The sequence below is a fragment of the Pelodiscus sinensis genome, chromosome 4 (genome assembly GCF_052426305.1).
Source record: "Pelodiscus sinensis isolate ZL-2025 chromosome 4, ASM5242630v1, whole genome shotgun sequence".
Classification (NCBI taxonomy): domain Eukaryota; kingdom Metazoa; phylum Chordata; order Testudines; family Trionychidae; genus Pelodiscus; species Pelodiscus sinensis.
In genome coordinates, this window is record NC_143055.1 from 102,107,400 (window position 1) to 102,131,089 (window position 23,690).

General features: G+C 40.0%; 1 pseudogene across 2 annotated transcripts; it reads right to left on the minus strand.

Moving 5' to 3' along the window:
* Nucleotides 1–510: 510 nt before the first annotated feature.
* On the minus strand, nucleotides 511–4,354 carry LOC102454092 (profilin-1 pseudogene; annotated as a pseudogene). Of its 2 annotated transcripts, none has more exons than XR_016349350.1 (3): nucleotides 4,320–4,354; nucleotides 4,155–4,231; nucleotides 511–1,134 (listed from the first exon to the last, which is right to left on the minus strand). The product of XR_016349350.1 is annotated as a profilin-1 pseudogene, transcript variant X2 (transcript). The 2 variants fall into 2 exon arrangements; XR_016349349.1 differs by having other exon boundaries at nucleotides 4,155–4,236; nucleotides 4,320–4,337.
* Nucleotides 4,355–23,690: the final 19,336 nt, after the last annotated feature.

Sequence of the window (23,690 nt, forward strand, 5' to 3'; positions counted from 1 at the left end):
GGGTGACCCTACCATACAGACTGCTCCAAGCAGCTGGAAAGGATGTCCTTCACCCTGCTAAAGTCAGACACTTGAAGCTCATGCTCCAGGCTCTTTCCAGCACACCAGAAAGCCTGGATGGCCCTGGCTTGATTCAGAATTCTCAGGACTTCCACACTGCTTGCTGAAGTGTTAAGAGGCTAGATTTCAGACGCTCTGCATTGGCAGGCCTGCTTTGGAGCTACTGATCCTAGAAGCCTCTGATAAGTGAGGTGGCAAGGTGACTGCAGCTGTGTGGACACTGGTGTCCCTGGCCAGGACTGCCCAAGACCACAAGAAGCCTGGGCTCTAGTAGTCCATGACACAAGTTGGCAGGGAACCAGGTTTGAAATAGGACTCTTGCAGTGACAGTTTTATTCATTGTCACTTTTTTGTATCTGACAAACAGGCCAGCTCTAGCCATTAGAATTGAGACCCATCTTACTGGGGCAGACTACTTGTCATTCCCCCCCATAATGAACCACCATGGTGTTTTATTTCATTTTTATTTTTCCCCATTCTCATATTACACAAATAGTTTAGAAAAGCCAATTCATAAAGCTCAAATTTGTAGTAGAAAGGTATCCAATTTTTTCCTAGGTGCAAGTCAGGCAGTTCAGTCTTTAACATGGTTTCTTCATCAGTGGTATTACAGTGAATAGCTGGAGCATCAATATCCTGCACTTCTTAAGTAGCAAGCCATATCAAAACATTTCTTGTTAACATTTCCCCCATGGATTCCTTCTTTGCCCATTAGCACAACCAGAGTTTTGGCTGTACGGGAGATAGTAATGTTGAAAGTGGGTTCTCCTTCAGTGCTCTTTGTTCTCAGGTCCATGGTGAACTCTTCGTCTGCCATGAGACCATCTCGGATCACTGAGCACTTCTGGCCTCCCAGGGTCAGTCCATTGACAAATAGCTGGGTACGATCCTGCCCCAACAACAGGCTCACCTCCACAGGAGAGATGCCCATAAAGATCTTGCCAGGGACAGCAGCCCACACAGAAGGCACTTCCTTGTAACCAACAATGGCAGCATCCTGGCACATTCCATCAGCCATCAGGTGGTCAATATAAGATTTCCAGCCTGCCATGGTTCTTAGGTGTGGGTGAAGGGCTGTTTGAGAAGAAAGGAAGTGTCTGTCAGTCTTAACCCACTATGCTTCCTTCAACAAACAACGTTATCCCTATGTGCGGATCCCTAGGTCTTCCCTTATGAAGGCTTCCATGGGGAAATAAAAATTGGTCACACTTGATTAAGCCAGTGACCCTTCTAGTCCAGCATCTTCATTCATCAGTAGCTATTTAGAGGAGGAGCCCTGAAGTAGACAGTCAATGATGCAATATCTTCTTTTGAACAGTTTCTCCAGACCCCCTAGCCTGTGGGACCACCACCACACTTTAGTCCTATGTTCTCCTCCCCTTACTTCACATCCTATGTGTGTGCAACTCTAGCCACTTTTCTGTAGAGCCTAGAAGTGCAACTTCATCTATGCCACAAACTCTTGTTCAAGCCCCATCTATCATATTATTGCAGCTTCATACATCTCCATAAGAATCATGCATAGAGCTCCTGCTGCCATGACACTTTTGCTGCCTCATGTTCTGGCCAGGTCAGAGTAGTCTCAACCAACTTCCTTTTCCATCCCCATAGAAATCAGAGCTTGTCTTCTCCCCAAAGCCCTTCACAATGGTGACCCTTCTTTTATAGAGTACTGCCTGTATCCCATTCCACAAGCTTTGCAAGCCCATTCTTCTGCTACACAAGTTTATAGAAATTCAAGGGGAGAATAAGAGCTAGTAAATACCCCCTACCCTTTCCTACAAAGGCCCCAAGACCCACTTCAATGCAGCACCCATAAGAAATTTAACAACTTAGACATCAGTAGCTGGCAGTGACCAGCAAGTCGCCAACTGATAGAAATAGCTACAGGATGTGACCAGATTATGCCTCCCATTTTTAAAGCTGGTTGGGAAAAGGGAAAGGTTTGTTTTGGTGGGAGGGGGTTGTATTTTAAAACAAATCCTGTGTTATGCGATTTTTTTTGAATACTCACTCTGTGAATCCTATTTCAAGAGGATGAGATCCCCAAATCAAGATATAAGTGTTACTTCAGCACCCAGCAGAATGCGCCTATTGAAGATCAGAGTTCTCTTAAAGAGAGTAACTGCCACCAAAAGATTACCACCATGTTGTTATATTTGAAACACTAGGACTTGCCAAACTTTAGCCATCGTGCACTCCAAGCAGGCAACTATTAACAGAAGAGTCCAGTCTACAATCATTGATTTGAGGTGGCATTACAGGTGGGTGCTATATACAGCAGAGCAGTTATTCCCTCTCCTCCAGGAAAAATGAGTACAGCTTAATAAAAGTTGACAGCTGCTCCATGTAAGGGGTGACACTTAAGACATTTTAAGAAGGATCTTCCCATGGGAAAACTATTTTTAGATTCCCAGTAACTTAACACAGCAAACTGTTTAATGAATGAGAAGTTTCCTCAGAAGCAATTTACTGTTTACAAAAATATGCAAGAAGAACAAAATTATGATTTGTGAATTTTTGCAAGATCCTGTGTTTAGTGGAATATTCGTTTCTTTAGGATAGCATTACTACAGCTGTGCTGCTTAAAAAAAATGGGATTTGATGCCAGTTTTCAGTAAGTGTCTGGTGCAAATTATAAGCTACTCACATTAACAGTCTAATTCAGAAAATAAAACCTGTTTATGTACACCATTCAACATGTGAAACTAAGAAACTCAGATACACTGCCTAACCCAGAGTATCCCACATAGGTTTTTAATAGAAGACTAAGATATGTTGAATACATTTATTAAGTCTCAAGTCAGTATTTGCTTACTGTGTTTTAACGTAATCTTAAAATCTATTATTCAAGATAGTCATTGAGTTTTGACAACCCTATTAAGGAGGTTTAGAGCATTGCAGCTTGAGGAGTCAACACTAAAACAGGAAGAGTTAGTGCCTTACTAGGTTCTCAGTATTAATAGTTTAAGTTTCAACTTCATCTTAAACATCAACTCCATAAGCTATTTTTGTCATTGTAAAAACCCCATTAAAATTGTCAATACTTGTCAGTCCTCAGAGCTAGTGCTGGGCAAATAGAGGCCCTACACAATTGCATGCACAAAATATCTCCAAAGCCCACCGGGAAAGGGGAAAACATTTTCACTACATCCCACAAGTTCCAGTCTGTTAGGTAGGAAGAAGCTCAGGAGTCTGCCAGCCCCTGCTGAGAATGCCTTGAGAGTGCTTTATAGTTTTATTTTAGACATTCTCTTCCTGGTCTGATCATGTTGCTCTGACAATAACACTCACCACCTCCCTCATTTTCTTTGACTCAGTCATTCCACCTGCCGCGCATCCTTTCCTATACCTTTCCCCCTGCCTGATCCCTCTCAGGTCTACTCTCTTCCTCTTTAAGGAAAAAGATTCCTAAATTATATGCACAGCCAAAACAGAGACATGATATTTCTAAGCACCAATCTGTCTCCAGCACCCTTTCTTTGAGCCTCTGGGTAGGGCTTGTTATTTTCTGTTTTAGGAAGCCAACTACAGTTGCAACATGTTTCAGTCTTACTTATGTCTACATAGTCAATATAGTTATTTAAAACACAACAGGTCCCATGTGGTTTCTTTATATTATTGGTAATTAACTAGGAATAACAACTGCATAGGATATTATCAGAACTACTGGTCTCCTTTACCTCAGGTTTTAACACTTAATTTTACATCCTCAATCTTCTCACACATGTAGTCCAGAAAGTTATTTTAAGAAGACTGAAAGCTTGATCAAATAAATCCAGGAACAAGTGCTTAAACTTCCCACATTCCCTCATAATATTGTGAGACTCATAACAGTACAATGAATTGATACCACTTAGAATGTAAATGGGCAGCTTCCATATTAGCAGTATATGTATCTATTGATGATAGAGGCACCCAGAACCCAGTAGTGGACACAAAAAGTGCATTTACTGTAAACAAACTAGAAAGCTACACATATTAGAGATCCATTACTATAATGAATGGACCAACAGAACATAGAAAGACTGAGGACCCAAAAGAACAATTGGCAACCAACATGCCTCATATTAAAGGGTTTTTTGTTTTCTTACCTGTCCCCTTGCTACTAATCAGCAAACTCCTACTTTACTTTTCCTGCTGAATGAGTTGTCTGTCTCAAATTGGGGTCCTGTTCTAAGAGAAAATAACATTAAGCTTTATTTTAAAAAAAAAACTTTAAGTATAACTACCTTGTTCTTGATTGTAAAAGCACTTACCTGTACTAACAAACAAAAAAAAAAAAATGCTGCCTGCATAACAGCAGCATGCAAACCTTTTAAAGAGGCTAAAAAACACAGGTGAATGGAGGCAAAGTTAACAAGCAGCATATTAGGCCTTGATTCCAATCTTACTGTGATCCAAGGACCATTTAGGAAACTGCTTTTTGTGATCCTTTAAGGGGCAATCAGTTGGGGACAAATCCTCATTAAAACCAACAAACAAAACCAACCGAACAACCCTCAAATAAAGAAACAAAAACATACAAAAAACAAGGAAGCTTGTACTTCCAAATGTTCATTTTATATTTGCAGTTTCCAATTTATAGATAAAATTTGAACTGAATCCTAATCAGAAACCTAATTTAGCTTTCTCTCTAAAAGCCACAGCAATTAACATATTAGCCTCAGAATTACTAAATTTAGATGGGGCTGAAGTAGAATTGTTCTACCAATATGAAGCAAACTAGACAGCATGAATCATGACAATTTGAAAATGTTCATGTCAAAGAGAGCAGCAAACTTTGTTTAACATTTTTGCCATTTTCTTCCTACTAATAAAATAAAGTGAGAAAATAATCAATGAAAAGAGAAAGAGATAAAGTCTGTTGCACTGTACTTCTTTAGAAGAGATGAAATATCATGATCAAATATCTAAAAGGGTGTCACAAGGAGGAAGGAGAAAATTTGTTCCTCTTGGTTTCTGAGGACAGGACAAGGAGTAATGGGCTTAAAGTGCAGCAAGGGAGGTTTAGATTGGACATTAGGAAAAAATTCCTAACTGTCAGGGTGGTCAAATATTGGAATAAATTGCCAAGGGAGGTGGTGGAATCTCCCTCTCTGGAGATATTTAAGAACAGGTTAGATAGACATCTGTCAGGGATGGTGTAGACGGAGCTTGGTCCTGCCTTGAGGGCGGGGGGCTGGACTCGATGACCTCTCGAGGTCCCTTCCAGTCCTATGATTCTATGATTCTATGAGCCATACTTTTCACTATGAATTCTCATTTCCTAAATTATTAAAAGTCCCAGAGAACAGCAGGTCAGGTTACTTATTTTGTAAAGGGGGAAAACATTATGCAAGTATTCTTAAACAGAATACTATATTTAAGGTTGCATTGCAATTTACACTTAAGCTAAAATTATTATAATCTCTTTCACACGTTGATGATTTCAAGGGTATAGTGGAGAGAAGGGCCAATGAGGGCTCATGGAAAAGAGTGGAAGAGGCTGAGAGAAGATACTGAGGAGATAGTGGCTGGGAGAGGTTTCTATGCAGGGGTCTAGGTTGAGTGGGGAGGTGGACTAAAGGCTTTCAGGTATCCCACTGGTTTTACATTATGGAATTAACCTTCGAAAGCCTCGATACGGTTGCATCGCTGCCTGGGGTGGAGATTGAAGACTAGAGGAGCAGCATAGAAGCGTTCCCTAAAAGGTTGCTTTACACGTGACACTAAAGAATTGATATAGCAAGGAGGACAAAAGCACCCCTGGGTGAGGCACCGCGCTCCGTGGCCCCTATATCAGCTGCTCCCCATCGGCGGGCTGCGCCCGGGGGGGATGGCAGGCCTGTTCCTTTTGCAAGGGGAGACCCGGGTGAGCTGAGGGTAGAGAGCGGTGCACGGGGGAGGGCGGATAGAAGGAGCAGCTGCAGAGGAAGGAGCTGGACAGAGACCGTGTCTCGGGAGGACTACAGGATCCAGCTCGTTCCAGGGAACAAGCAGAGCAGCTCTCCGGGTACCGGGGAGGGAGCTGGGCATAAAACAGCACCTTGGGCAGGAGAGAGCAGAAGCAGGGCGGTGCCCAGATGGAAGAGCTGCTCTGAGGAGGGGGTGCCCCGAAGATATTGGGGAAAGACCATTTCCCATTAATAAGAAGTGGAAGGGAAGAGGACCAAATGTGTGTTTTCTTGTAGGTTTCAGACTGATCACACAGTCGTTCTGTTTGCTTATTTGCAAAGCAGAGCAAGGCCTTTGTGTTAATAAACTGTAGGATACCACCATTGTTTATTTTGTTCTTAGCTGAGGGGTGGTACCTGTTACTCCCAAGCTTGAAAACCCATGTCCTCAAGGAATCGGCATACAAGGGAGGAGCTGGCAGGAGGTAAATACCAAGTTGTCTGCAACCTGGCCAAGCCATGTTTTTCTGGGATGGACTAGGGAGTGCGTGTACTTTAAGTTTACACACCCATAGTTATTCCACTGAGGTTGATAGGGCTGCTCACCACTCTAACGTTAAGAGGCTTTGCAGGAATGAGGAGTTAAGCAGAATTAGTTAGAAATGCACAATTGTATTAGAGATTAGAATACCACAACTTGAGTTTTCTGGCATAAAGCCAGGCTCTTGACAACCTAGATTTCTACAAGTCGTTTTTAAGATATTCTGTGAGGTGGTAATTTCAAATGCAAAGGTGTTTGTTGTAATCAGAATGTTCCAAGGTCAGTTTTAAAAAAAAATAAAAATTAAAACTTACATCCTTATGTCTACAACACTTTATTTGAGGTGTGTCATGATAAGTCATCTGTTTATACTTATGGATGAACATATCTAATTTGTCAAAAAGTGTTACCTGTGTATGTGATGAATGCACAGAAGTGATGTCCTGTAAACCCATGAGATGGATTTGAATTGGTTTTTAGAAATTGCTGGCTTGAGAAACATGTGGGGTTGCTATTTTCTTTTTTCCTTTCAAGTTTCATTTTGTAGCTCTGTGTTGTTTGGTAGTGAGCTCATGGTCCTAGAAGCCGATTAAATATCCGTGCTGCAGAATTTTCTTTCTTTCTTTCTTTCTTTCTTTCTTTCTTTCTTTCTTTCTTTCTTTCTTTCTTTCTTTCTTTCTTTCTTTCTTTCTTTCTTTCTTTCTTTCTTTCTTTCTTTCTTTCTTTCTTTCTTTCTTTTAATTTAAAGGATTACTTAGCCATGAAGCCACAATGGGAAAAATCACTTGCATTTATGTATTAATCTAGGAAATGCCTGTTTGTCTCTTTGAATTGTACAACATAAAGATGGGATTTTATATCACCTGCATCATGGTCCGTTAAGTACTTTTTTCTTTTGAGCTTATTTAGCTAAATTGACTTTGCATAATGGAATTTTATGGTTTCATTGCTCTGGAAATGAGCAAAAAACATATTTCAGAAGTCCATACAACATGCAACCTTCAGCACTGTTTGTTAGACACTATCTTTGAAAAGGTATAAATAGCTGAGTAAATATCAGGTAAATGTTGATATCCATTATAAGGGACATATTAAGATGATTCACTAATCACAATCTGAATAATACAAATATTTTACAATGTAGGAGCACCTCTCATGTCAGAGAACATTTAGCAAACATTCAATGGAAGGAAGGAAGGCCCAGATTCTCAAAGGTAATTAGGTGTGCAACCCTTTGATTTCAATGGGAGTTAGGTGCCTAAACACCTTTGGACTAAAATATTTATTATGTATGTATTGTAGATGTGTAAACTGAATGGAAGAGATGCTGAGTGGTTTAAGGTTTTTGTAGGCCTGATAGTGCAAACACACATATATTTTAACTTTATTTATGTCCGAAGTTCTATCAAGCCAAACATACTGGATGGATTATTCTACCCCTTTCTCATTGTCACCAATGAACCAGAGGGAATGCAGCACAGAAAAGGGTCTGTCTGGAAATTTAGGTCCCAATTCTGCATTAAGAACCCTTCAGGTATGAGCCTTCATGGAACCTCAGTGGAGTCTGTGTGTCTTCAAGCAGATGCACCCTTGCACCTTCATGCAGTCAGAGTTCTAGTAACAATCACAACCTTGTGGAGTGTGGGCCTTTCCCACAGACAGCCTCTATTTCTGTGCTCCTGTTCTCTCACCAGAAATAGTGAGAAGTGGGTCTGGCCCACGAAAGCTCATCAGTCTTGAAATATGATATTATAAAGAGGACAGTGATTGTTAGTCTTTAAAGTGCTACATAGTCCTGTATTTTGTTTCAGCTACACCAGACTAACACAGATACATTTCTATCGGAAATAGTAGTGTGGCCAAATTGCAACCATTCTAGTGTTAGCTTCTCATTACTACCGATGCTTTATGGCTATGCTTCTAGGACAGGGGTTCTCAAACAGTGTCTTGCTTTGCCTCTCTAAGCTAAAGGATTCAGAAAGAGAGGTTAGGGAGTCTCACTGGGAAGATGTAGGAAGGAAACCCAGAGAGGGATGAGAAAGGGTCAGGGACAGCAAGAGATAGGGGCAACGGACAGGATTTGGTTCTGGAGAAAAAGAAAAGGGGGAGGAGAGCAGAAGAGCAAATTAAAACAATGAGAAAATAAGCAAAAAGGGTAAAGAAAAAGCAAAATTTAAGTAAATTAATTAAAACACCCATGGAAGTTTAATTTGTCTCTCTTTTTGTGTAAATATTAGGATTAAACTCTTTAGCTGATCGTATAGTGCTTATTTTTCTCAAGATTGGAGTTGTTCAGAATTTTTTTTGTTGAAATAGTTTTTCAATAAAAAATGCTGCTTTTGTTAAATGGGTGTTTATCGATGTTGATTTCAGTAACACTTCAGTTAGAATAAATAAACCACTTTGATATCAAACCATTCCTTTCAATATGTTCTGTATGTAACATCTCACTTTCATTTTTTAAACAACTTTTCAAGACTTTTTTTTTAAGGGATGTAAAAGTGTAATAATTTAAACGGGTAATTGATAATCATGAGCTTATCAGTTACCCAAACATTTACATGTCTGCTCCCTGTCTGATTCTCAGGGAGCCAAGTGCCGCCCTGCTCTGCCTCTGTCAGAACCATAGTCTGTCAGAGGCAGGCGAAGCTGGTAAGTGCAGAGAGCCAGCTTAAGTGCCTGCTCCCAGTGTGCACTGGCTCCTGGATAGCTGGCTACTGCCCTGCATTGCTGATTCTGTATGGGTGTCTGCAGTGCGAGGCTGGCAGGCTCCTATGGAGCGGTACTGGGAGCGCACTGGCTGCTGGCCCTTCTCCCAGGGAGCCAGTGTTTAATTGCTAAAATTTTTAGCAGCTACACGGTTGCAATAATAACAGTTTTCTAATATCCCTGGGTTTTATATATTTTGAAGATTAAGAATTCAGAATCAGAATAAAATATTTAAATTGTATCAAAACATTCTGATCAATCTAGAACAATTTTTTAAAATTTCATTTTAAGGGAAATTTTGATTGTTTTTAACTTTTGGGATTGTTAAAAGGATTTTATTTTCAATTTTAGTTTTCACTCAGCTGTAATTGAGGTTCCTTTCTTTATTCAGTGCACAAAATAGACTTACTTTGGGGACAGTCAGAATTGTCTGAAGGTCACCTTACCTCATGTGTTGCAGAAATTGGAAGGTACACCAAGAGTGAGGCAGAGATTGCAGAAAGAGTAAGGTTGTTTTTTAAGGCAGCTGAGTGCTTTCCTGGAAATTGCATTCTATTCTAGTCAAATCTATCCTAAAATGTGATACTAGGTAAGTCACTTAAACCAATCTTTGCACAGTGGCCATCATTTGAGTATTTTTCATGTTTTGGGTTCACAGTCTTCCTGTGACTCTTAGGGGTGTTGTGAAAATAATTTAATTAAGGTGAATGAAGTATTCAAATGCTACAAGCAGTATAGAAAAGTCTTCAGGTCAGGGTTTGACAACCTTCTCTGGCAAGGAGTTCCACAGGTTGACTTTATGTTGCATGAAGAAGTACTTCCTTTTGTTTTGTTTTAAACCTGATACCTGTTAATTTCATTTGGTGACCCCCTAGTTCTTATGGGAACAAGTAAATAACTTTTTCTTAGTCTCTTCTTTTCTAAGCTCGACGTCCTAGATTTTTTAAAATCTCTCTTCACATGGCAGCCATTCCAAACCCTTAATCATCTTTGTTGCCCTTTTCTGAACTTTTTCCAATGCTAAGGTACCTTTTTTTTTAGATGAAGCAACCACATCTGTATGCAGTATTCAAGATGTGGGTGTACCATAGATTTATATAGAGACAATAGATTCTCTGTCTTATTCTCTATCCCTTTGTTAATAATTCCTAACTTTTTGTTTGCTATGCTATAGCTTCCATTTTGTGCATATGACAAAGTAAGCTGGAACCCCTGAAAACTTAAGCCCTAATAAATATATTTATTTTTAAGGTGCCACAGGACTCCCCGTTGTTTTACTCATTAGAGTAACCCATTCAATCAATGTATGAGTAAATACTGCAGGGTTAGTTCTCAGGGGTCATAGTCTGAATTCTTGACCTTCCAGTTTGATTCCAAGGACAATTTGAATATGCATGGTTGTGATTAATATCGGAATCTGCAGTGGTGTAATAACAGAAATGTGTAAGTAATTTCAGAATATAGGTTGCATCTCTGAAATCCAGCAATCTCTGGTCTGGCAAAATCCAGGGTCCGGCAGTCCCATGGGATTGGGGATTCACTGCAGAAGCCAGAGCCGGGGCTGCCGAGGGATCTGGCAGCAGTTGGGCGAGCAGCCTACGTGGCAGGGGGTGAGGCAGGGTGCCTGCTGGGGCAGCCTTCCTGCAGCAGGAGATGGGCTTTAGGGCCGATGGCATGGGATGTCCCATAGTCCAGAAAATTCGCCTGTTCAGGCCAGGTCCAACCTGTATTAAAATTTTAAAAAGTTATCAGGTGCTTATTTTCAAGGGAAACAAGAAGATCAATTAATATACAACTATAAGTTAAAATTATTCATTTAGCTAAAGAAACTAAGACAATCAGTCTTCTATATTGGCATAAACTTCTATAATTCTTTTTCCACAAATAAGGTCAGTGTAGAACTTTATAATGAGATGATTATGATATGTATAATCAAATAGGGTATGCTATTGTTTGAGTACACTATTTTTTTACTAGCAATAATGTTTTAAAACTTGTAATCGCACACTTTAGGGCAGGGTGTAGCATCTGAAAGTATTATGATTCCTAAATAATGTAGCATCCAATACTTTATTTAAAAAATTTCATTGAATGTTTAATTACAGATAGTGGCTATATCCACAAAGAATTTGTTTGACTGGCATTAGGTAAAAGGTAAACATGCACAAACAATAGAAACACCTCAGGAATTGGAAATCTGAAAAGTTGTAAATTTATAATGGAAGTCTAATTTAGTATTAAATGAAAAAATGATTACTCATACAGTATCTACATAGTTCCTCCTGCACCAAACTCTGTTATGGAAGTGTTTATTTTAAAAAGAGAACATGAAAAATGTTTGGCTACTTAACATCTTAATCATCATTAAGCAAGATGATTTTCTTATGTTACTAAGAATCCCTATCTGTAACTTACCTGTAATCCATTAATTGCTCTATAAAACCCAGAAAATAGTTGCGTTTGACTTGACTTCCTCTCTTTTGTCACATTTATTATGCCCAAAGAGGGAGGTGACCTTGGTCACTGGTCTGCTCTTCTGCTGGTTGTGAAGGAGTTGGCACTGAGCTCACATTGTGGATAGGCATTGTAGCAATAGTTAAAATGGAACCATTCTTGCAGAGGGATCTTTATTCCTGTGTGAACATAAGCGAAGCTTCATATTGTTTTGTATGGCAATTACGGTTGAGGCCTCAAGGTCATTCAGACTGATCCTCAGTTCTTACTCTGGGTTAAACTAATCACCAGATTTGGATTGGAAAGAAACCCACACAGCTCAAACTATATTTTCCCGTGTCTTTTCCTGGGCCAGCATTCTGGATCAATTTTTTGGAGTACAAAACGATAAAGGCTTTGTGCCCAAGAGGGAGGCACACATTTGCAAGCAGGCTGGTGGCTGCCCTAATTAAAGATGTTACACAGGTATGTACACAGGCAGTTATAAATTTCCATTCATGGTGCAATTAAGCTGTGAAGTCCAGAGTGCTTATTATTAATGTCAGAACTTGGCACGTGGCAATCTCTAGCAGTAGACGCTGAATGTCATATTCTAATTCCAAACCAAAAGCATTATGCTGTAAGCTCTTCAAAGGGATTGTGTGTTTTTGTCCAGAAGCTAGTATGATGCAGGATTTTTCCTCTGGGAAAAATAAATCATCCCATCATCATGATCAACATAGACTGGATAATAAAAAGGTGATTTCTTAAAATTTTATAAGAGTCTATATTGATTTTCTCAGATATGGCCCTTACTTGGCAAGACACATAAGTGCATTCATAAGTTCATAGTCTCATTAACTTTAATATGCTTAAAGTTATGTATGTGCATAACTGCTTTGCTGGAAAAGGGCTTAAATCTGATAACATAAAAAGAACTACAGTTCTTGTGTTCTGAAATTGTCCCTTCAGGATTTATTTCTTTCATCTTATTTGACAATCAATCGATCTTTTTATATATGAAAAAAGATTTTATGGTTATGAAAAACCGGTACAACTTTTTAATAGTCATGTTAGGGGTTTTGTGCTGATGAGAAGTTGAATGGTTCAAGTGAAAAATCAAGTGATTGATTTGATTTTTGCATTGAAACTCTGTTATGGAAGGGGGTATGTTTCTCTCGGTGAATAAGCTGCTTCAGTTATTTAAAATTTAAAGCATTTAAATGTCACATTTCTACTGTTGTGTGTTTTTTAAAATTATTTAATCTAGCAAGCAATACTGTTGTATTTACTTGTATCAGTGGAGTCCTCTTTTCGTAGGATTTTCACGTAGTAATTTTCTGAATAGAAAAGCAATTCAGAATTGTTTCCTTTTTGATATCTGTGTATGTGTTAAAATTCTATGGACTGGAGAGTTTTTTTTATTTATGAGTGCTCAGCCTTCTTTTTGTAGGCCTTTGTCCATTTCCATCCAATTTAACTGGAATTTGATGGAAAAATACAGCTTCAGCTTAGCTATTTAGTGTATATTACAACTCTTATAGGCTGAAATGAAACAACAGCAGTTGTCCTATATAATAGTTACTAATTACTTCCAGTGTTCTGAGAGCTTTGGGCCTAATTTATATCCATTTACCATCAATGGGAATCTTTCAGTGATTCTCATGGGTTTTGGATCAGGCCTTTGGAACCAAATTGACTTGACTAATTTATAGAATATGCTTGTCAGAGTTACAGATACAGAGCCCCAGATCATCTTCTCTTGTGGAAAAAATCCATCAACTGTATAATGTCTACATACACATTTGAACCTGGTGGCATGATGGCCAGCTCTAAAAGACATAGTTGTGCTAATTCAGATTGATTTAGCAGGCTAAAAATAGAGTGTAGCTATGGTAGCACAAGCGGCAGAAGAGGCTAGTCTCCTGAGTGCATGCTTGTCAGAGACACTGGATACATAATGCTAAACTGGTCACTGTTTCCTTCCTATATACAGGTTGGACATTTCTTATCCAGCAACCTCTGGACCTGACTGTTCCCGAACCAGGGAATTTGCTGCACTAGAGATGGTTCCCTGCCACAGCATTCAACCTGTGTAGGGGGGAAGAGAGGCGATGGGATACCCTCCAACACCTCCCAGACTGCCATGGGCTGCTGGGACTTTCTCCAGCGCCAGACCCAATCCCTCTACTGTGTGGTGCTGAGAACATGGGCTCCTGCCCCCAACAGTCCACAGGGGCCGGCCCTGTTTTTGTGGGCTCTCTGGGGCTTCCAGCCCCATGCTGCTTGGGACTGCTGCCAGCCCCGGTCATAGTCCTGCTTCCACAAGCTAGCCTGATCCTGCACTGCTGTGGACTGCCTGGACCTGGTCCCAGTGCTGCGGGCTGTTGGGGGCTGCCACAAGCTCCTGCCCTGCCCTGCTGCTTCAATCCAGCCCCTCCTACATTGCCCTCCTGCATCTAGGTTAGCGGGGTTCTCTGGTCAAGGAACATCCGTGGTCCTGCCGGACCAGAGAATTCTGGTTTTGGGAGGTGCAACCTGTACTATTAAGAGGTGATTTCTTAGTACACAATCCTGCATAGGTGCATAGTCAGTGTTTTCCCTCGTGGTTTCTCAAGTAACCACCATAACAAAACAATAAACCTGATAAATTCTCTAAAGTCAAACATTGCTTAATTTGGAATTTTCAGTCACTATAAATGGACCTAAAAACACTAAAGATAGAATGTGGAAGAGAGTTTTACATGCTTGCTAATCCTTGCACATGGTACACCCCAATTGCAGACAACTGATAAGGGGTGCTAAATTATTGGGAGTTTTGTGTGACCAGGGACTTTAGAAGTCTTGCTGCAGGAAGAATTTGGTTATATACTGCATATTTATTAGCAATGCTAAAAATTAAATTCTAATCAAAGATACACACAGGATAGGCAGAATGTAAAAAAAAAATCCTTTTATTTGAGAATAAGAAAAATGATGTATGTCATCGTATGGCAGTGTTCAGGATTCTGTTTCTTCATGAATTGGAAAACACAGTATACATAATGATTTTCTGTCTGTTAAACAAAGTGGGGAGTAGATTACATTATGTCAACACTTCACTCAGGGTTTACATCAATGCTCATATTATAATATAGAGGATATGATTGCGGATTGCTTTGAAAACAGAAAATATTTCCTTTTACGTTTTGATTGACCTATCGTATTCTGTCAACGAGAGTTGCCATTTTTTCCTTTGGAGCTTATTACTGTCTCCTCTAGACATGTTTGGCAACAGACAATGTAATGTAGAATCGCTAGCATGGTGAAAACAAAATGAACAGTACACAAATACAAACTTAAGTACTGAGGAAAGGGAGAAAGTGAACTCTATACTGGTCAGATGTTCTCTGCAATCTTTCAGAAATCTTTTAAACATGATTATGTGAGAACCTGAGTTTTCATGACTGCAGGAGTAGGGGCTTTAACAGAGGTGAGAGTTGACAATATTGAAAACATATATCTGCTTTGAAGATGGTAACACTTCATAGACTATATCCATTCACCATTGAATTTTTTTGTTTTAGCAAGGAATAAAAGTGAAAATACTATAACGACGCTGTTATTTCAGAGTTTGAAACTGAAACCAGGAACTACAGGAAAACATACAAGCCACCCCATTCCTGGGATATTTCCAAATCTCTTTGGCTAAGGATATGAACATTCCCACTCAGCCTGTCTTTTTATCTCAACACATTTTGCCAAAATGGATAATTTGGGTTGTGTTTTTATGGTTTATATTTCAAGTAAAATTTCTCATTCATAAACTAGGACCTGGGACACTGGTTTTCTGTGGCTCTCTGGTTTCTAATTCAATTTACATTTTAGAATGGTGACTCTCTTGCTCTATTTAAGGGTCTACATTGCACCAATGTAGACATGGATGCTGTGGTATCGCCTTTGCTGTCATCAGTACTTCTCTCTGTGTTGTATTATGGTGCTAAGTACTGTGATGGGTCATCTACCCCTTGGGACTGTGCTGAAAGACTACTAAGCCTGCTTGCCCTATAATAGCCTGGGTACCCTGCTACAACCTTGTCTTGATGAGTTCAGTTTTCTAGCCTACCCCAGAACAGACATAGGGAAGGGCCATGCCTATTTGCTTGTAATACAGGCAGCAAACATCACAGTGAGGGGCAAATCCTCAGCACACAGATAAACAATCCTTCTAGGATTTGAGCCTGAGGTAAATCTGTTTTATACTGTATAGAATTCCATGAAGAGTAAGCTCATGAAAACTCACTCTGGGTTATTTTACACTGAGTTTCTTAATAAACAAAAGTATAAAATATTAAATGTCAGTGGTCATAAGACAAAGGACAAAGAATGACACAGGACAAAGAATGTCACTAAACTAAAAAAGAACATGGAAATTAAGCTTAATACACTAGGGCTATGTCTACACTAAAGGGAAAAAGGTATGCAAATTGCACTCCACAATTTGCATATCTTTTTCCGATAGCTTTTTCAGAAGAGGCTTTTCCAAAATTTGGCCTGTCTACCCTGGGCCAAATTTCAGAAAAAAAACCTCTTTTGGAAGAGCCCTTCTTCTTCGTGGGAGGAGGAAAACAGGGCTTCTGAAAAAAGCACAAATGATCTTCCTCAAAAAAAAAAAAAAAAAAAGGTGGAAGAGCAGACGCGTTCCCTGGATGCAGCGGAGTTTTTCTGGGATACAGGAAACCCCCTGTAGTCTAGACATAGTCTAGACTTGGTTACAGACAAGTTCTCATTCTATACGTGGGTCTCATAGTCTCCATGAAAACTGGCTGCCCTTACACTCTGGGTCTAGTCTTTCCCTTGTTGAGCCTCAAATGTTTTCAGAAGTCTCCTAGATGGGCTCAAGGGGGAGAACTGATGACCACTATTACCTTACTGGCCACCTGGTTTACATAAGTGCTTTGTTCCATAGCTTGACTCCCTCCTAGCTTCTCAAGGAAAATTACAGAATTCAAGGTAGGTTCCAGGATCGGGTGATATGGTCACATAGCTCTGTAGCCATTCTTCACAGGCTGCCCTGCACTGTTCCCAGGAAAGTTAAGCTCTTTTAAAGTTCATTGTCTCTTGGTCATGGTCTATTAGCATTGTGTCCTCTTTCATAGTCGTACATAAAGTGTCAGCAGTAAGTGCTGCCCAAAGTAGCAAACAGAAGGTTTCAGATACACTGATCAACATGATCCTAACTTAATCTACAAAACTGGTACAGGCATTCAAATGGAATAAAATCATATTCAGTACATTATAAGCTTTCCAATGATATATTACAGAAGCCATCTTGTACCAAGCATATATGAATTATGACATTCATATTCATAAACATTTTCATAAAGCACATGAAATATTATATCACAAGTACAATAGAAAGAAATAAGATATCTAGGGTTAGATTTTTGTTCTAAATTGGCATAGTTCCGTGTGTGTTAATTAAGTTGTACTAATTTTCACTAGCAGAAGATCACGTCTCTCTTTCTGTCTCTATTCCATACAAAAATGCTTAGGGGGGCAAGAGGGAGAAGTGCTTTTTTTAGATCTTGTTCATTATCACTATTTCATTATCAGTGAGAATAAATAATATCATGAATTACATAGCCATGTTATAATGACAATCCCCGGGCATAATATATAGGTTTTGTTATAATAAACTGAATAAACTGCCTTTAATATTTTATTCAAATCAAAGAGCTATGTTTTAGTTACATGTGTGTACAAATTCATTGGAAACCAGAACAATTCTGTTGGCTTTGTCCTCTAACTTTAACATAGCTGAAAAACCATTCCTTAAAAAAAAATTCAGTTGCTTGAGCTCAGTGAAAACAATCATGACCAAATTATAAAGCCTGTGAAGCCAGACTTCATAACGGAAATGCTGACTACAGATTTTATTGAAGGCTTGTGAAAGGTTCCATTACAATATTAGGCTGCTTAAAATGAGTTTCAAATTACATTTTGAATGTAACTTTATTCGTATGCCAATAGTTGTGCTGACAGTTACAGGAAGGAATAACATTCTGAAGACATGGGAGGTCATATTATTTTACGGGTTCACCTGGCTACACATAATATCTTTTTTATAACTTGGACAGTAGAACTTGGTAGCAACTCTCTATTGATTTCTGTCTCTAGTAAATGAGGAGGCAGCATTAATAATGTGCTAGGGGGAGCTTATGTGTTATAAGATTTCAGAGTGGTTTTAATACAGTTTTCTATTATTAAGTTGCTGCTTGTGAAGAATAAAAACACTGCTTATTTCATGATAGTGATATATATTTTTCTGGTTCTCATTAGTGTTCTCTTGATACTATTTTGACTATTAAATATAAGAACTGCTATACTGGGTTGGACCTATGGTCTGTCCAGCCCAGTATCCTGTCTTCCATCAGCAGAGTTTCAGTGAGAGTGTGCAGAATTGGGCAGTTTTGGAGAGATTCACCCCATCTTTCATTACCAACTTTTGGAGTCAGAGGCTTGCTTCAGTTATGGAACATCCTTAATGATCTTGGTGATAGGCATTGTTGAGTCCATTGTCCATGAGCCATGTCTGGTTCTTATTTGAACCCAGTATACTTTAAACTGTCACAACATCCCATTGCAATGAGTTCCACGGTTTGATTCTGAGTGACTTAAAAAAGTACTTCTAGTTTGTATCTATCCTGCTCCTTTTCATGTCACTGTGTAATCCCTGTTTTTGTTGAAGTGGGAAAGGGTAAAAAACTTCGCTTTCTTCACTTTATCCATACCATTTATGTTCACATAGAATTCTGTCATATTCCCCCTTAATCATCTGTTTTGGAAGCAGAACAGCCCTAAACTTTCTAGTTTCTCTTCAGATGGAAGCCATTCTATATCTTTGGTGCTCTTTTCTCAACCTCTTGGAATTCTACCACCACCTTGTGCAGACTGGGATTAGATTAGAACGGGAGCGCAAATCATGCATTTGGTTAGTGGCATTATTATCCTTTCAGTCTTAATGTCTATCCTTATCCTAATAGTTCTTGGCGCATGTTAACATTTTTGACTGATGCTGTGCATTGAGAGGAAGTTTTCTGAGCGTTATCCATGATTACTCCAAGCTCTCTTTCTTAAATGGTAACAGTTATTTTACAATCCATTCTTATATATGCACATTCGGAATTATTATCTCCAAAGTACGTTACTTTTCACTTACTAGTGTTGAATTTCATCTGCCATATTGTTGCCTAGTAACAAAAGAAGTTAATTTAAGATTCATATCTGATGTGCTTTGACTGGCTGTGCTTTTAACAAGCCATTTTAAGGTGGATTAATATAGCACAGGACATTTGGGAAAGAAATAGATCTGAATCGAAATATATCCATTTTGTAAGTGCTGGTACATCCTGGCCAACATTTTTTGAATAATTAAAATAATAAACAAATCCTTGTTTAAAATTATTTGGTGGGAATCCAAACTATTTTATCTGATTGGTTTGGGATTTATGTAAATCTTGTCAATGGGATTTATTTTAAAATATTATTGTTGTTTGATTAGTGAATATTAAAAGCTGGGTCCAAAACTCATTGTCAGTCAGGTTTAATTTTACATTAGGGTATTTAACTATTTTGGACAACACTTTCAAATTTGGATGTCTAAACTTACGCATTTAATTCCATCTCAGATATCCCTGGAAAAAAAATCAAGCCTCCTGTTTCGGTGCTTATGAAATCTGTTGTATCCCTTATTTCAAGACAGTTAGATAAATTGACAGCAATGTTTCAGGAAATTAAGAAACTACTGTGCGCCCTCTCCCCTGGCTTCCCAGCCCAGTGGTCTGAAGGCTTCGGTGCCTTATGGTCTCTCCTCCCTGCCGGCCCTGCAGGCCTAATTGAGAAAAGTACTTAGCAAGCCAGTCCCAAGAAGAGTCTACTCATGGGCTTGGAGTTAATCATGTCCCTAAGCCCCTTTCTAAACCTGTCCAGAAAGCAGAATGTGACTAATTATACATTTCTTCTAATTGTATTCTTTGAAATCAAAAGTGCCCCAAAATGTATGATTATCAGGAGAAAATAGCATTTTTATTGTCTTCAAAGTGACAGGTAAATTAAAAACGAATAGTAAATTTAAGAGAGAATAGGAATAAAAGAACATGTACTATATTCCTTCAGAAACAGATATTTCCATTTCCCCTTCCCATAAGAACTAGTAAGCTTTCTCTTTCTTTTGGCACCAAAACCATAAAAACCCATTTTCAAAACCGACCCATTTCTACCATCCTCTAAACTCAGCTCTAGAGGAATGTATAATCTGTAAAATGGAGAAAGAAAACCGATTTACTTTAATATAATTCTTTGTAAAGAATCCACTCCGTCAGTTGGAATATAGCGTACTGTTGTTCCAAAGAAAATTGTAAAAAGAAAAATAGGGCATGGAAAATTACATGGGGGCTACATCTACACTTCCCTCTCTTGTGCAAGAAAATATGAAAATGAGGTGAAGCGGTGAATATCGCTGTGCCTCATTTGCATACTTAATGAGCCACCATTTTTGCGCAAGGGGCTTTTGCGCCCAGAGGAGGCGTCTACACGATTCCTTTTTGCCCAATAGCCGTTCTTCCTGAAAAAAAGCGGCAGAACAGCTCTTGCACAAGAGGGGGTTTTTGCGCAAAAGCCCCTTCTGCAAAATGGCGGCTCATTAAGTATGCAGATGAGGTGCAGTGTTATTCACCGTTTTGCCTCATTTGCACATTTTCTTGCGCAAGAGAGGGCAGGGTAGATGTAGCCTACGTGGTTTGTGCTAAGGGTGACATTCACTGTCTACTTAAACCTGGATGAAGTGCAAGGCTTTGAAAGCTCATGTCCACACTGGGAAACATGATAGTGGCACAACTCAACCAATAATTAAGCCACCTCCAACGAACAGTGGACATATTGGCACTGTCCATATTGGCACTTCTGTTGGTGTGGCGCATGTTGCTCAGAGTGGTGTTTTTTCACTCCGTTGAGTGACATATGTTCTACAACTAAGTGCTGGTGAAGACATAGCCTTAGGTAGCTGGAATCTGCTTCCATACCCTAGTCTTATACCCCTACTTAGTTGGACCTCTCTAGTCCGGCACCCTCAGGACCTGATCGGTCCTGGACAAGGGAGATTGCTGGACCAGGGAAGGTCAGGGGGGTGGGAGAGTCAGCCTCTCCACTAGGTTCCTCTTCCTACCTTCCTGGAACCACTGTCCTTGGTCTCCTGGCTGTGGCAGCTCTGAAGGTGATTGCAGCCCTGCTGGTGCTTGCACCCTTCCCTCCCCCCATGTGAGCTCCAGCAACCCCGCTGGCTTCCCAGCTTAGCCAGCTGCAGGCTTTGGTTCCCCATAGACTCTGCTGCTCTGCCACTCCTGCTGGCTGGCTCTGCTCCCAGCCATCAGCAACCTCTGCACTGGGGCTCCCTAGTCCAGCCACATCCTTGGGGTCCAGAGACCAGAGAAGAATCCCAGACCACAGAGGTTTAGCTTGTATTGGGATCCTCATAAATGTGAATCCTGCATCGGCCTGTACTGTAGTCTTCCAGATGAGCCTAAGCAGGGGTTCTTTCAGTAAGAAGACCCTGTGTAAAGGCCCTTTTCAGGTTCAAGTGTAGGGCCCTGCAGATCTGTGGATGTCTGTGGATCATGATTGCAGTTCAGATGCAGACACAAATTTTGTATCCGTACAGCACTCAAGTGATGCAGATAGGTTCAGGAAACAGCACAAAACCAAGTGACTGCATTTGGGTGAAATGCTACTGTCTCTTCACCTTGATGTAGAAATGACATCTCAGCACTTGCCACCACCTTGCTCATAAGACATTCACTTATAGGGTTAGTGTTACCAAAATCAGTGTTTCATAAAGATAAATTGGGGTTAGGTTTTTTTTTTAAGGTTTTGGACTGAGAAGTTAGCTAATATTTGGGGTCTTGTGAGTTGTTTCTTTGAGAAGGAGAAATTCCGAGGTCATCAGTATTTTTGATAGAACTCTCTTTATTTAACAAGTCCTGTGCTCTGAGTACAGTACAAATCAAACAGGAGACAGCTTCTTTCCTCACAGATCTTTTCAGCACAGTTCTCAAACTGGAAGTTTATAATATAAGTTCTTCTCTGACTGTCTTTAGAGGTTCTTTGCTGCCTTCTCCTTGCAATTCTGTGGCGTTTCTCCTCTTCTCAGGTATGGAGCGCTCTCAAACAATATCTGTCTTCTCCAGAGTTCACAAGAAGACACCAGAAAAACCCTGAAGACTGCTGGTTCAACTCCTACTCTAACTAGGCGTGTGGCCTGTGTTTCAGTGATGGCTCCTATTATTGAAACAATCTATTCCATAAAGGATCTTAATTGCTAATTAGGGTTGCCAGGTGTCCGTTATTGTACCAGACAGTCCGATATTTGCATGTTCTGTCCGGTAAAAAAATCAGAAAATACCGGACATGTGCAATGTCCGGTATTTTCTGATTTTTCTGGCTGCATACCGGATGGAAGCCTGGCCTGGGCGGGAAAGCGGCAAGGGGTCCCAGCTGGGAGGTGGGGCCGTGATTGCCACCGGGAGCCCTCAGTTGGTTGAGTTTGAGGAGAAGGGGAAGCCTCCTCACTAGTGCGTTGCCGGGAGCCTGCTCGGGACAGGCAGCAAATGCCCAGGTCAGTCCTGCTCCCCACCGGCCGATTTTGCTCACCTCCCCCCTTCCCCGCCAGCCTGTTCCTGATCTTTTCCCTTCCCTCATTTCCCTTCCTGATCTTCCCTGGCCAGCCCCCCAGTACCCCCACCCCAGGTCTGTTTCCCACCGGCCCGTTCCTCTTCCTGATCTCCCTGGGCAGCACCGCTGCACCCCCCCCCCCCCGCCAGCTCTGCTTCCCGCTCCCCCTTCATCCCGGCCACCCTTGAGGCCCCCGATTCCGCCCCCCCTTACTCTCGGCCAGCCCTGCCGCCTTCTGATTGGTCCTCCCCCTCCCGATATCCTGTGGCCAGCCCCCTTCCCCCCCTCCCCACGACCAGCCCTTTCCCCAAGTTACATATAAAATCAGTGGTAGAAAAGGGAGTTTAATTCAGACCAACTGATTCTTAGTCGAAGCTATTAACCACAGAGCCATCCTTCTTCAGCTTAACATCATACCAGTGCATGAGGCAAAAATCTGAAACTATCAAGCAACTGCCTCAAAATAAATGCAATGCAGAGAAATAATAATAAAAAAAACCCTAAACAAGCAGAACAGAGAATGAAAAGTGATCATTTAATAAAAAATGCCATTTAGTAGCCCGAACTAATGCTAAGTTCACAAAATAAAGAAATATAGGTAAAAATTAATATTGTTTCTTATTTTTAAGGAACTAACCTTGCACTCAGTTTGCAGTGATCCAGACAGGAAATGTTAGTTTGCTCCTTGTACCATTTTCAATCAATCATGTTTTAGGTGACACAGTGTATTATGGTATTACAAAACTGGTGCTGGAATCACATCATAATTCTCTTGTAATCATTGAGTCTTCATTAAAGTATTTTCATTTAGGAGTAATCTGATATTTTTCAGTTCTTTCAAAAGTAGCTTAATGTGTTTTTATTGGATATTCTTATTAAATAGTCATGCAGTTTTTATTAGATAAAAATTGTTTAACTGCAGACCAAAAATGAGATAGTTCACAGACAAGATCAGTGATTAAGGAGCAAGAGACTGCTTAAAAAAATCATTGTAAATACATTTTCAAGTGATGGCATTACTCTTAAAGGTATTCTGGTTTTTTTATGCGTGTGTGCTTATTGACAAAATTCTCAAGGTCATAGAAAATACTTAATGACAGCCTTGCAAGGTTTTCCCAAAATTAACCTGTCAGTTCACTTTCATCAAAAAAGCACGATTGACTTACTTTCTCCTCTGGGCTACAAACATTCCCCTTTTTCTTTTTTTGTTTTGTTTTATATTTGGTAAATATTAACAGTTGATGCTGCAGACTTTGTCCATTCAAAGCAATTTTATGCAGTACATGCTTATGCATATTCAACCAATGAGAGATTACTTGCCACTTCTGTGTTGATGAGCTCTTGTTTTATATCTTTCACCTGTG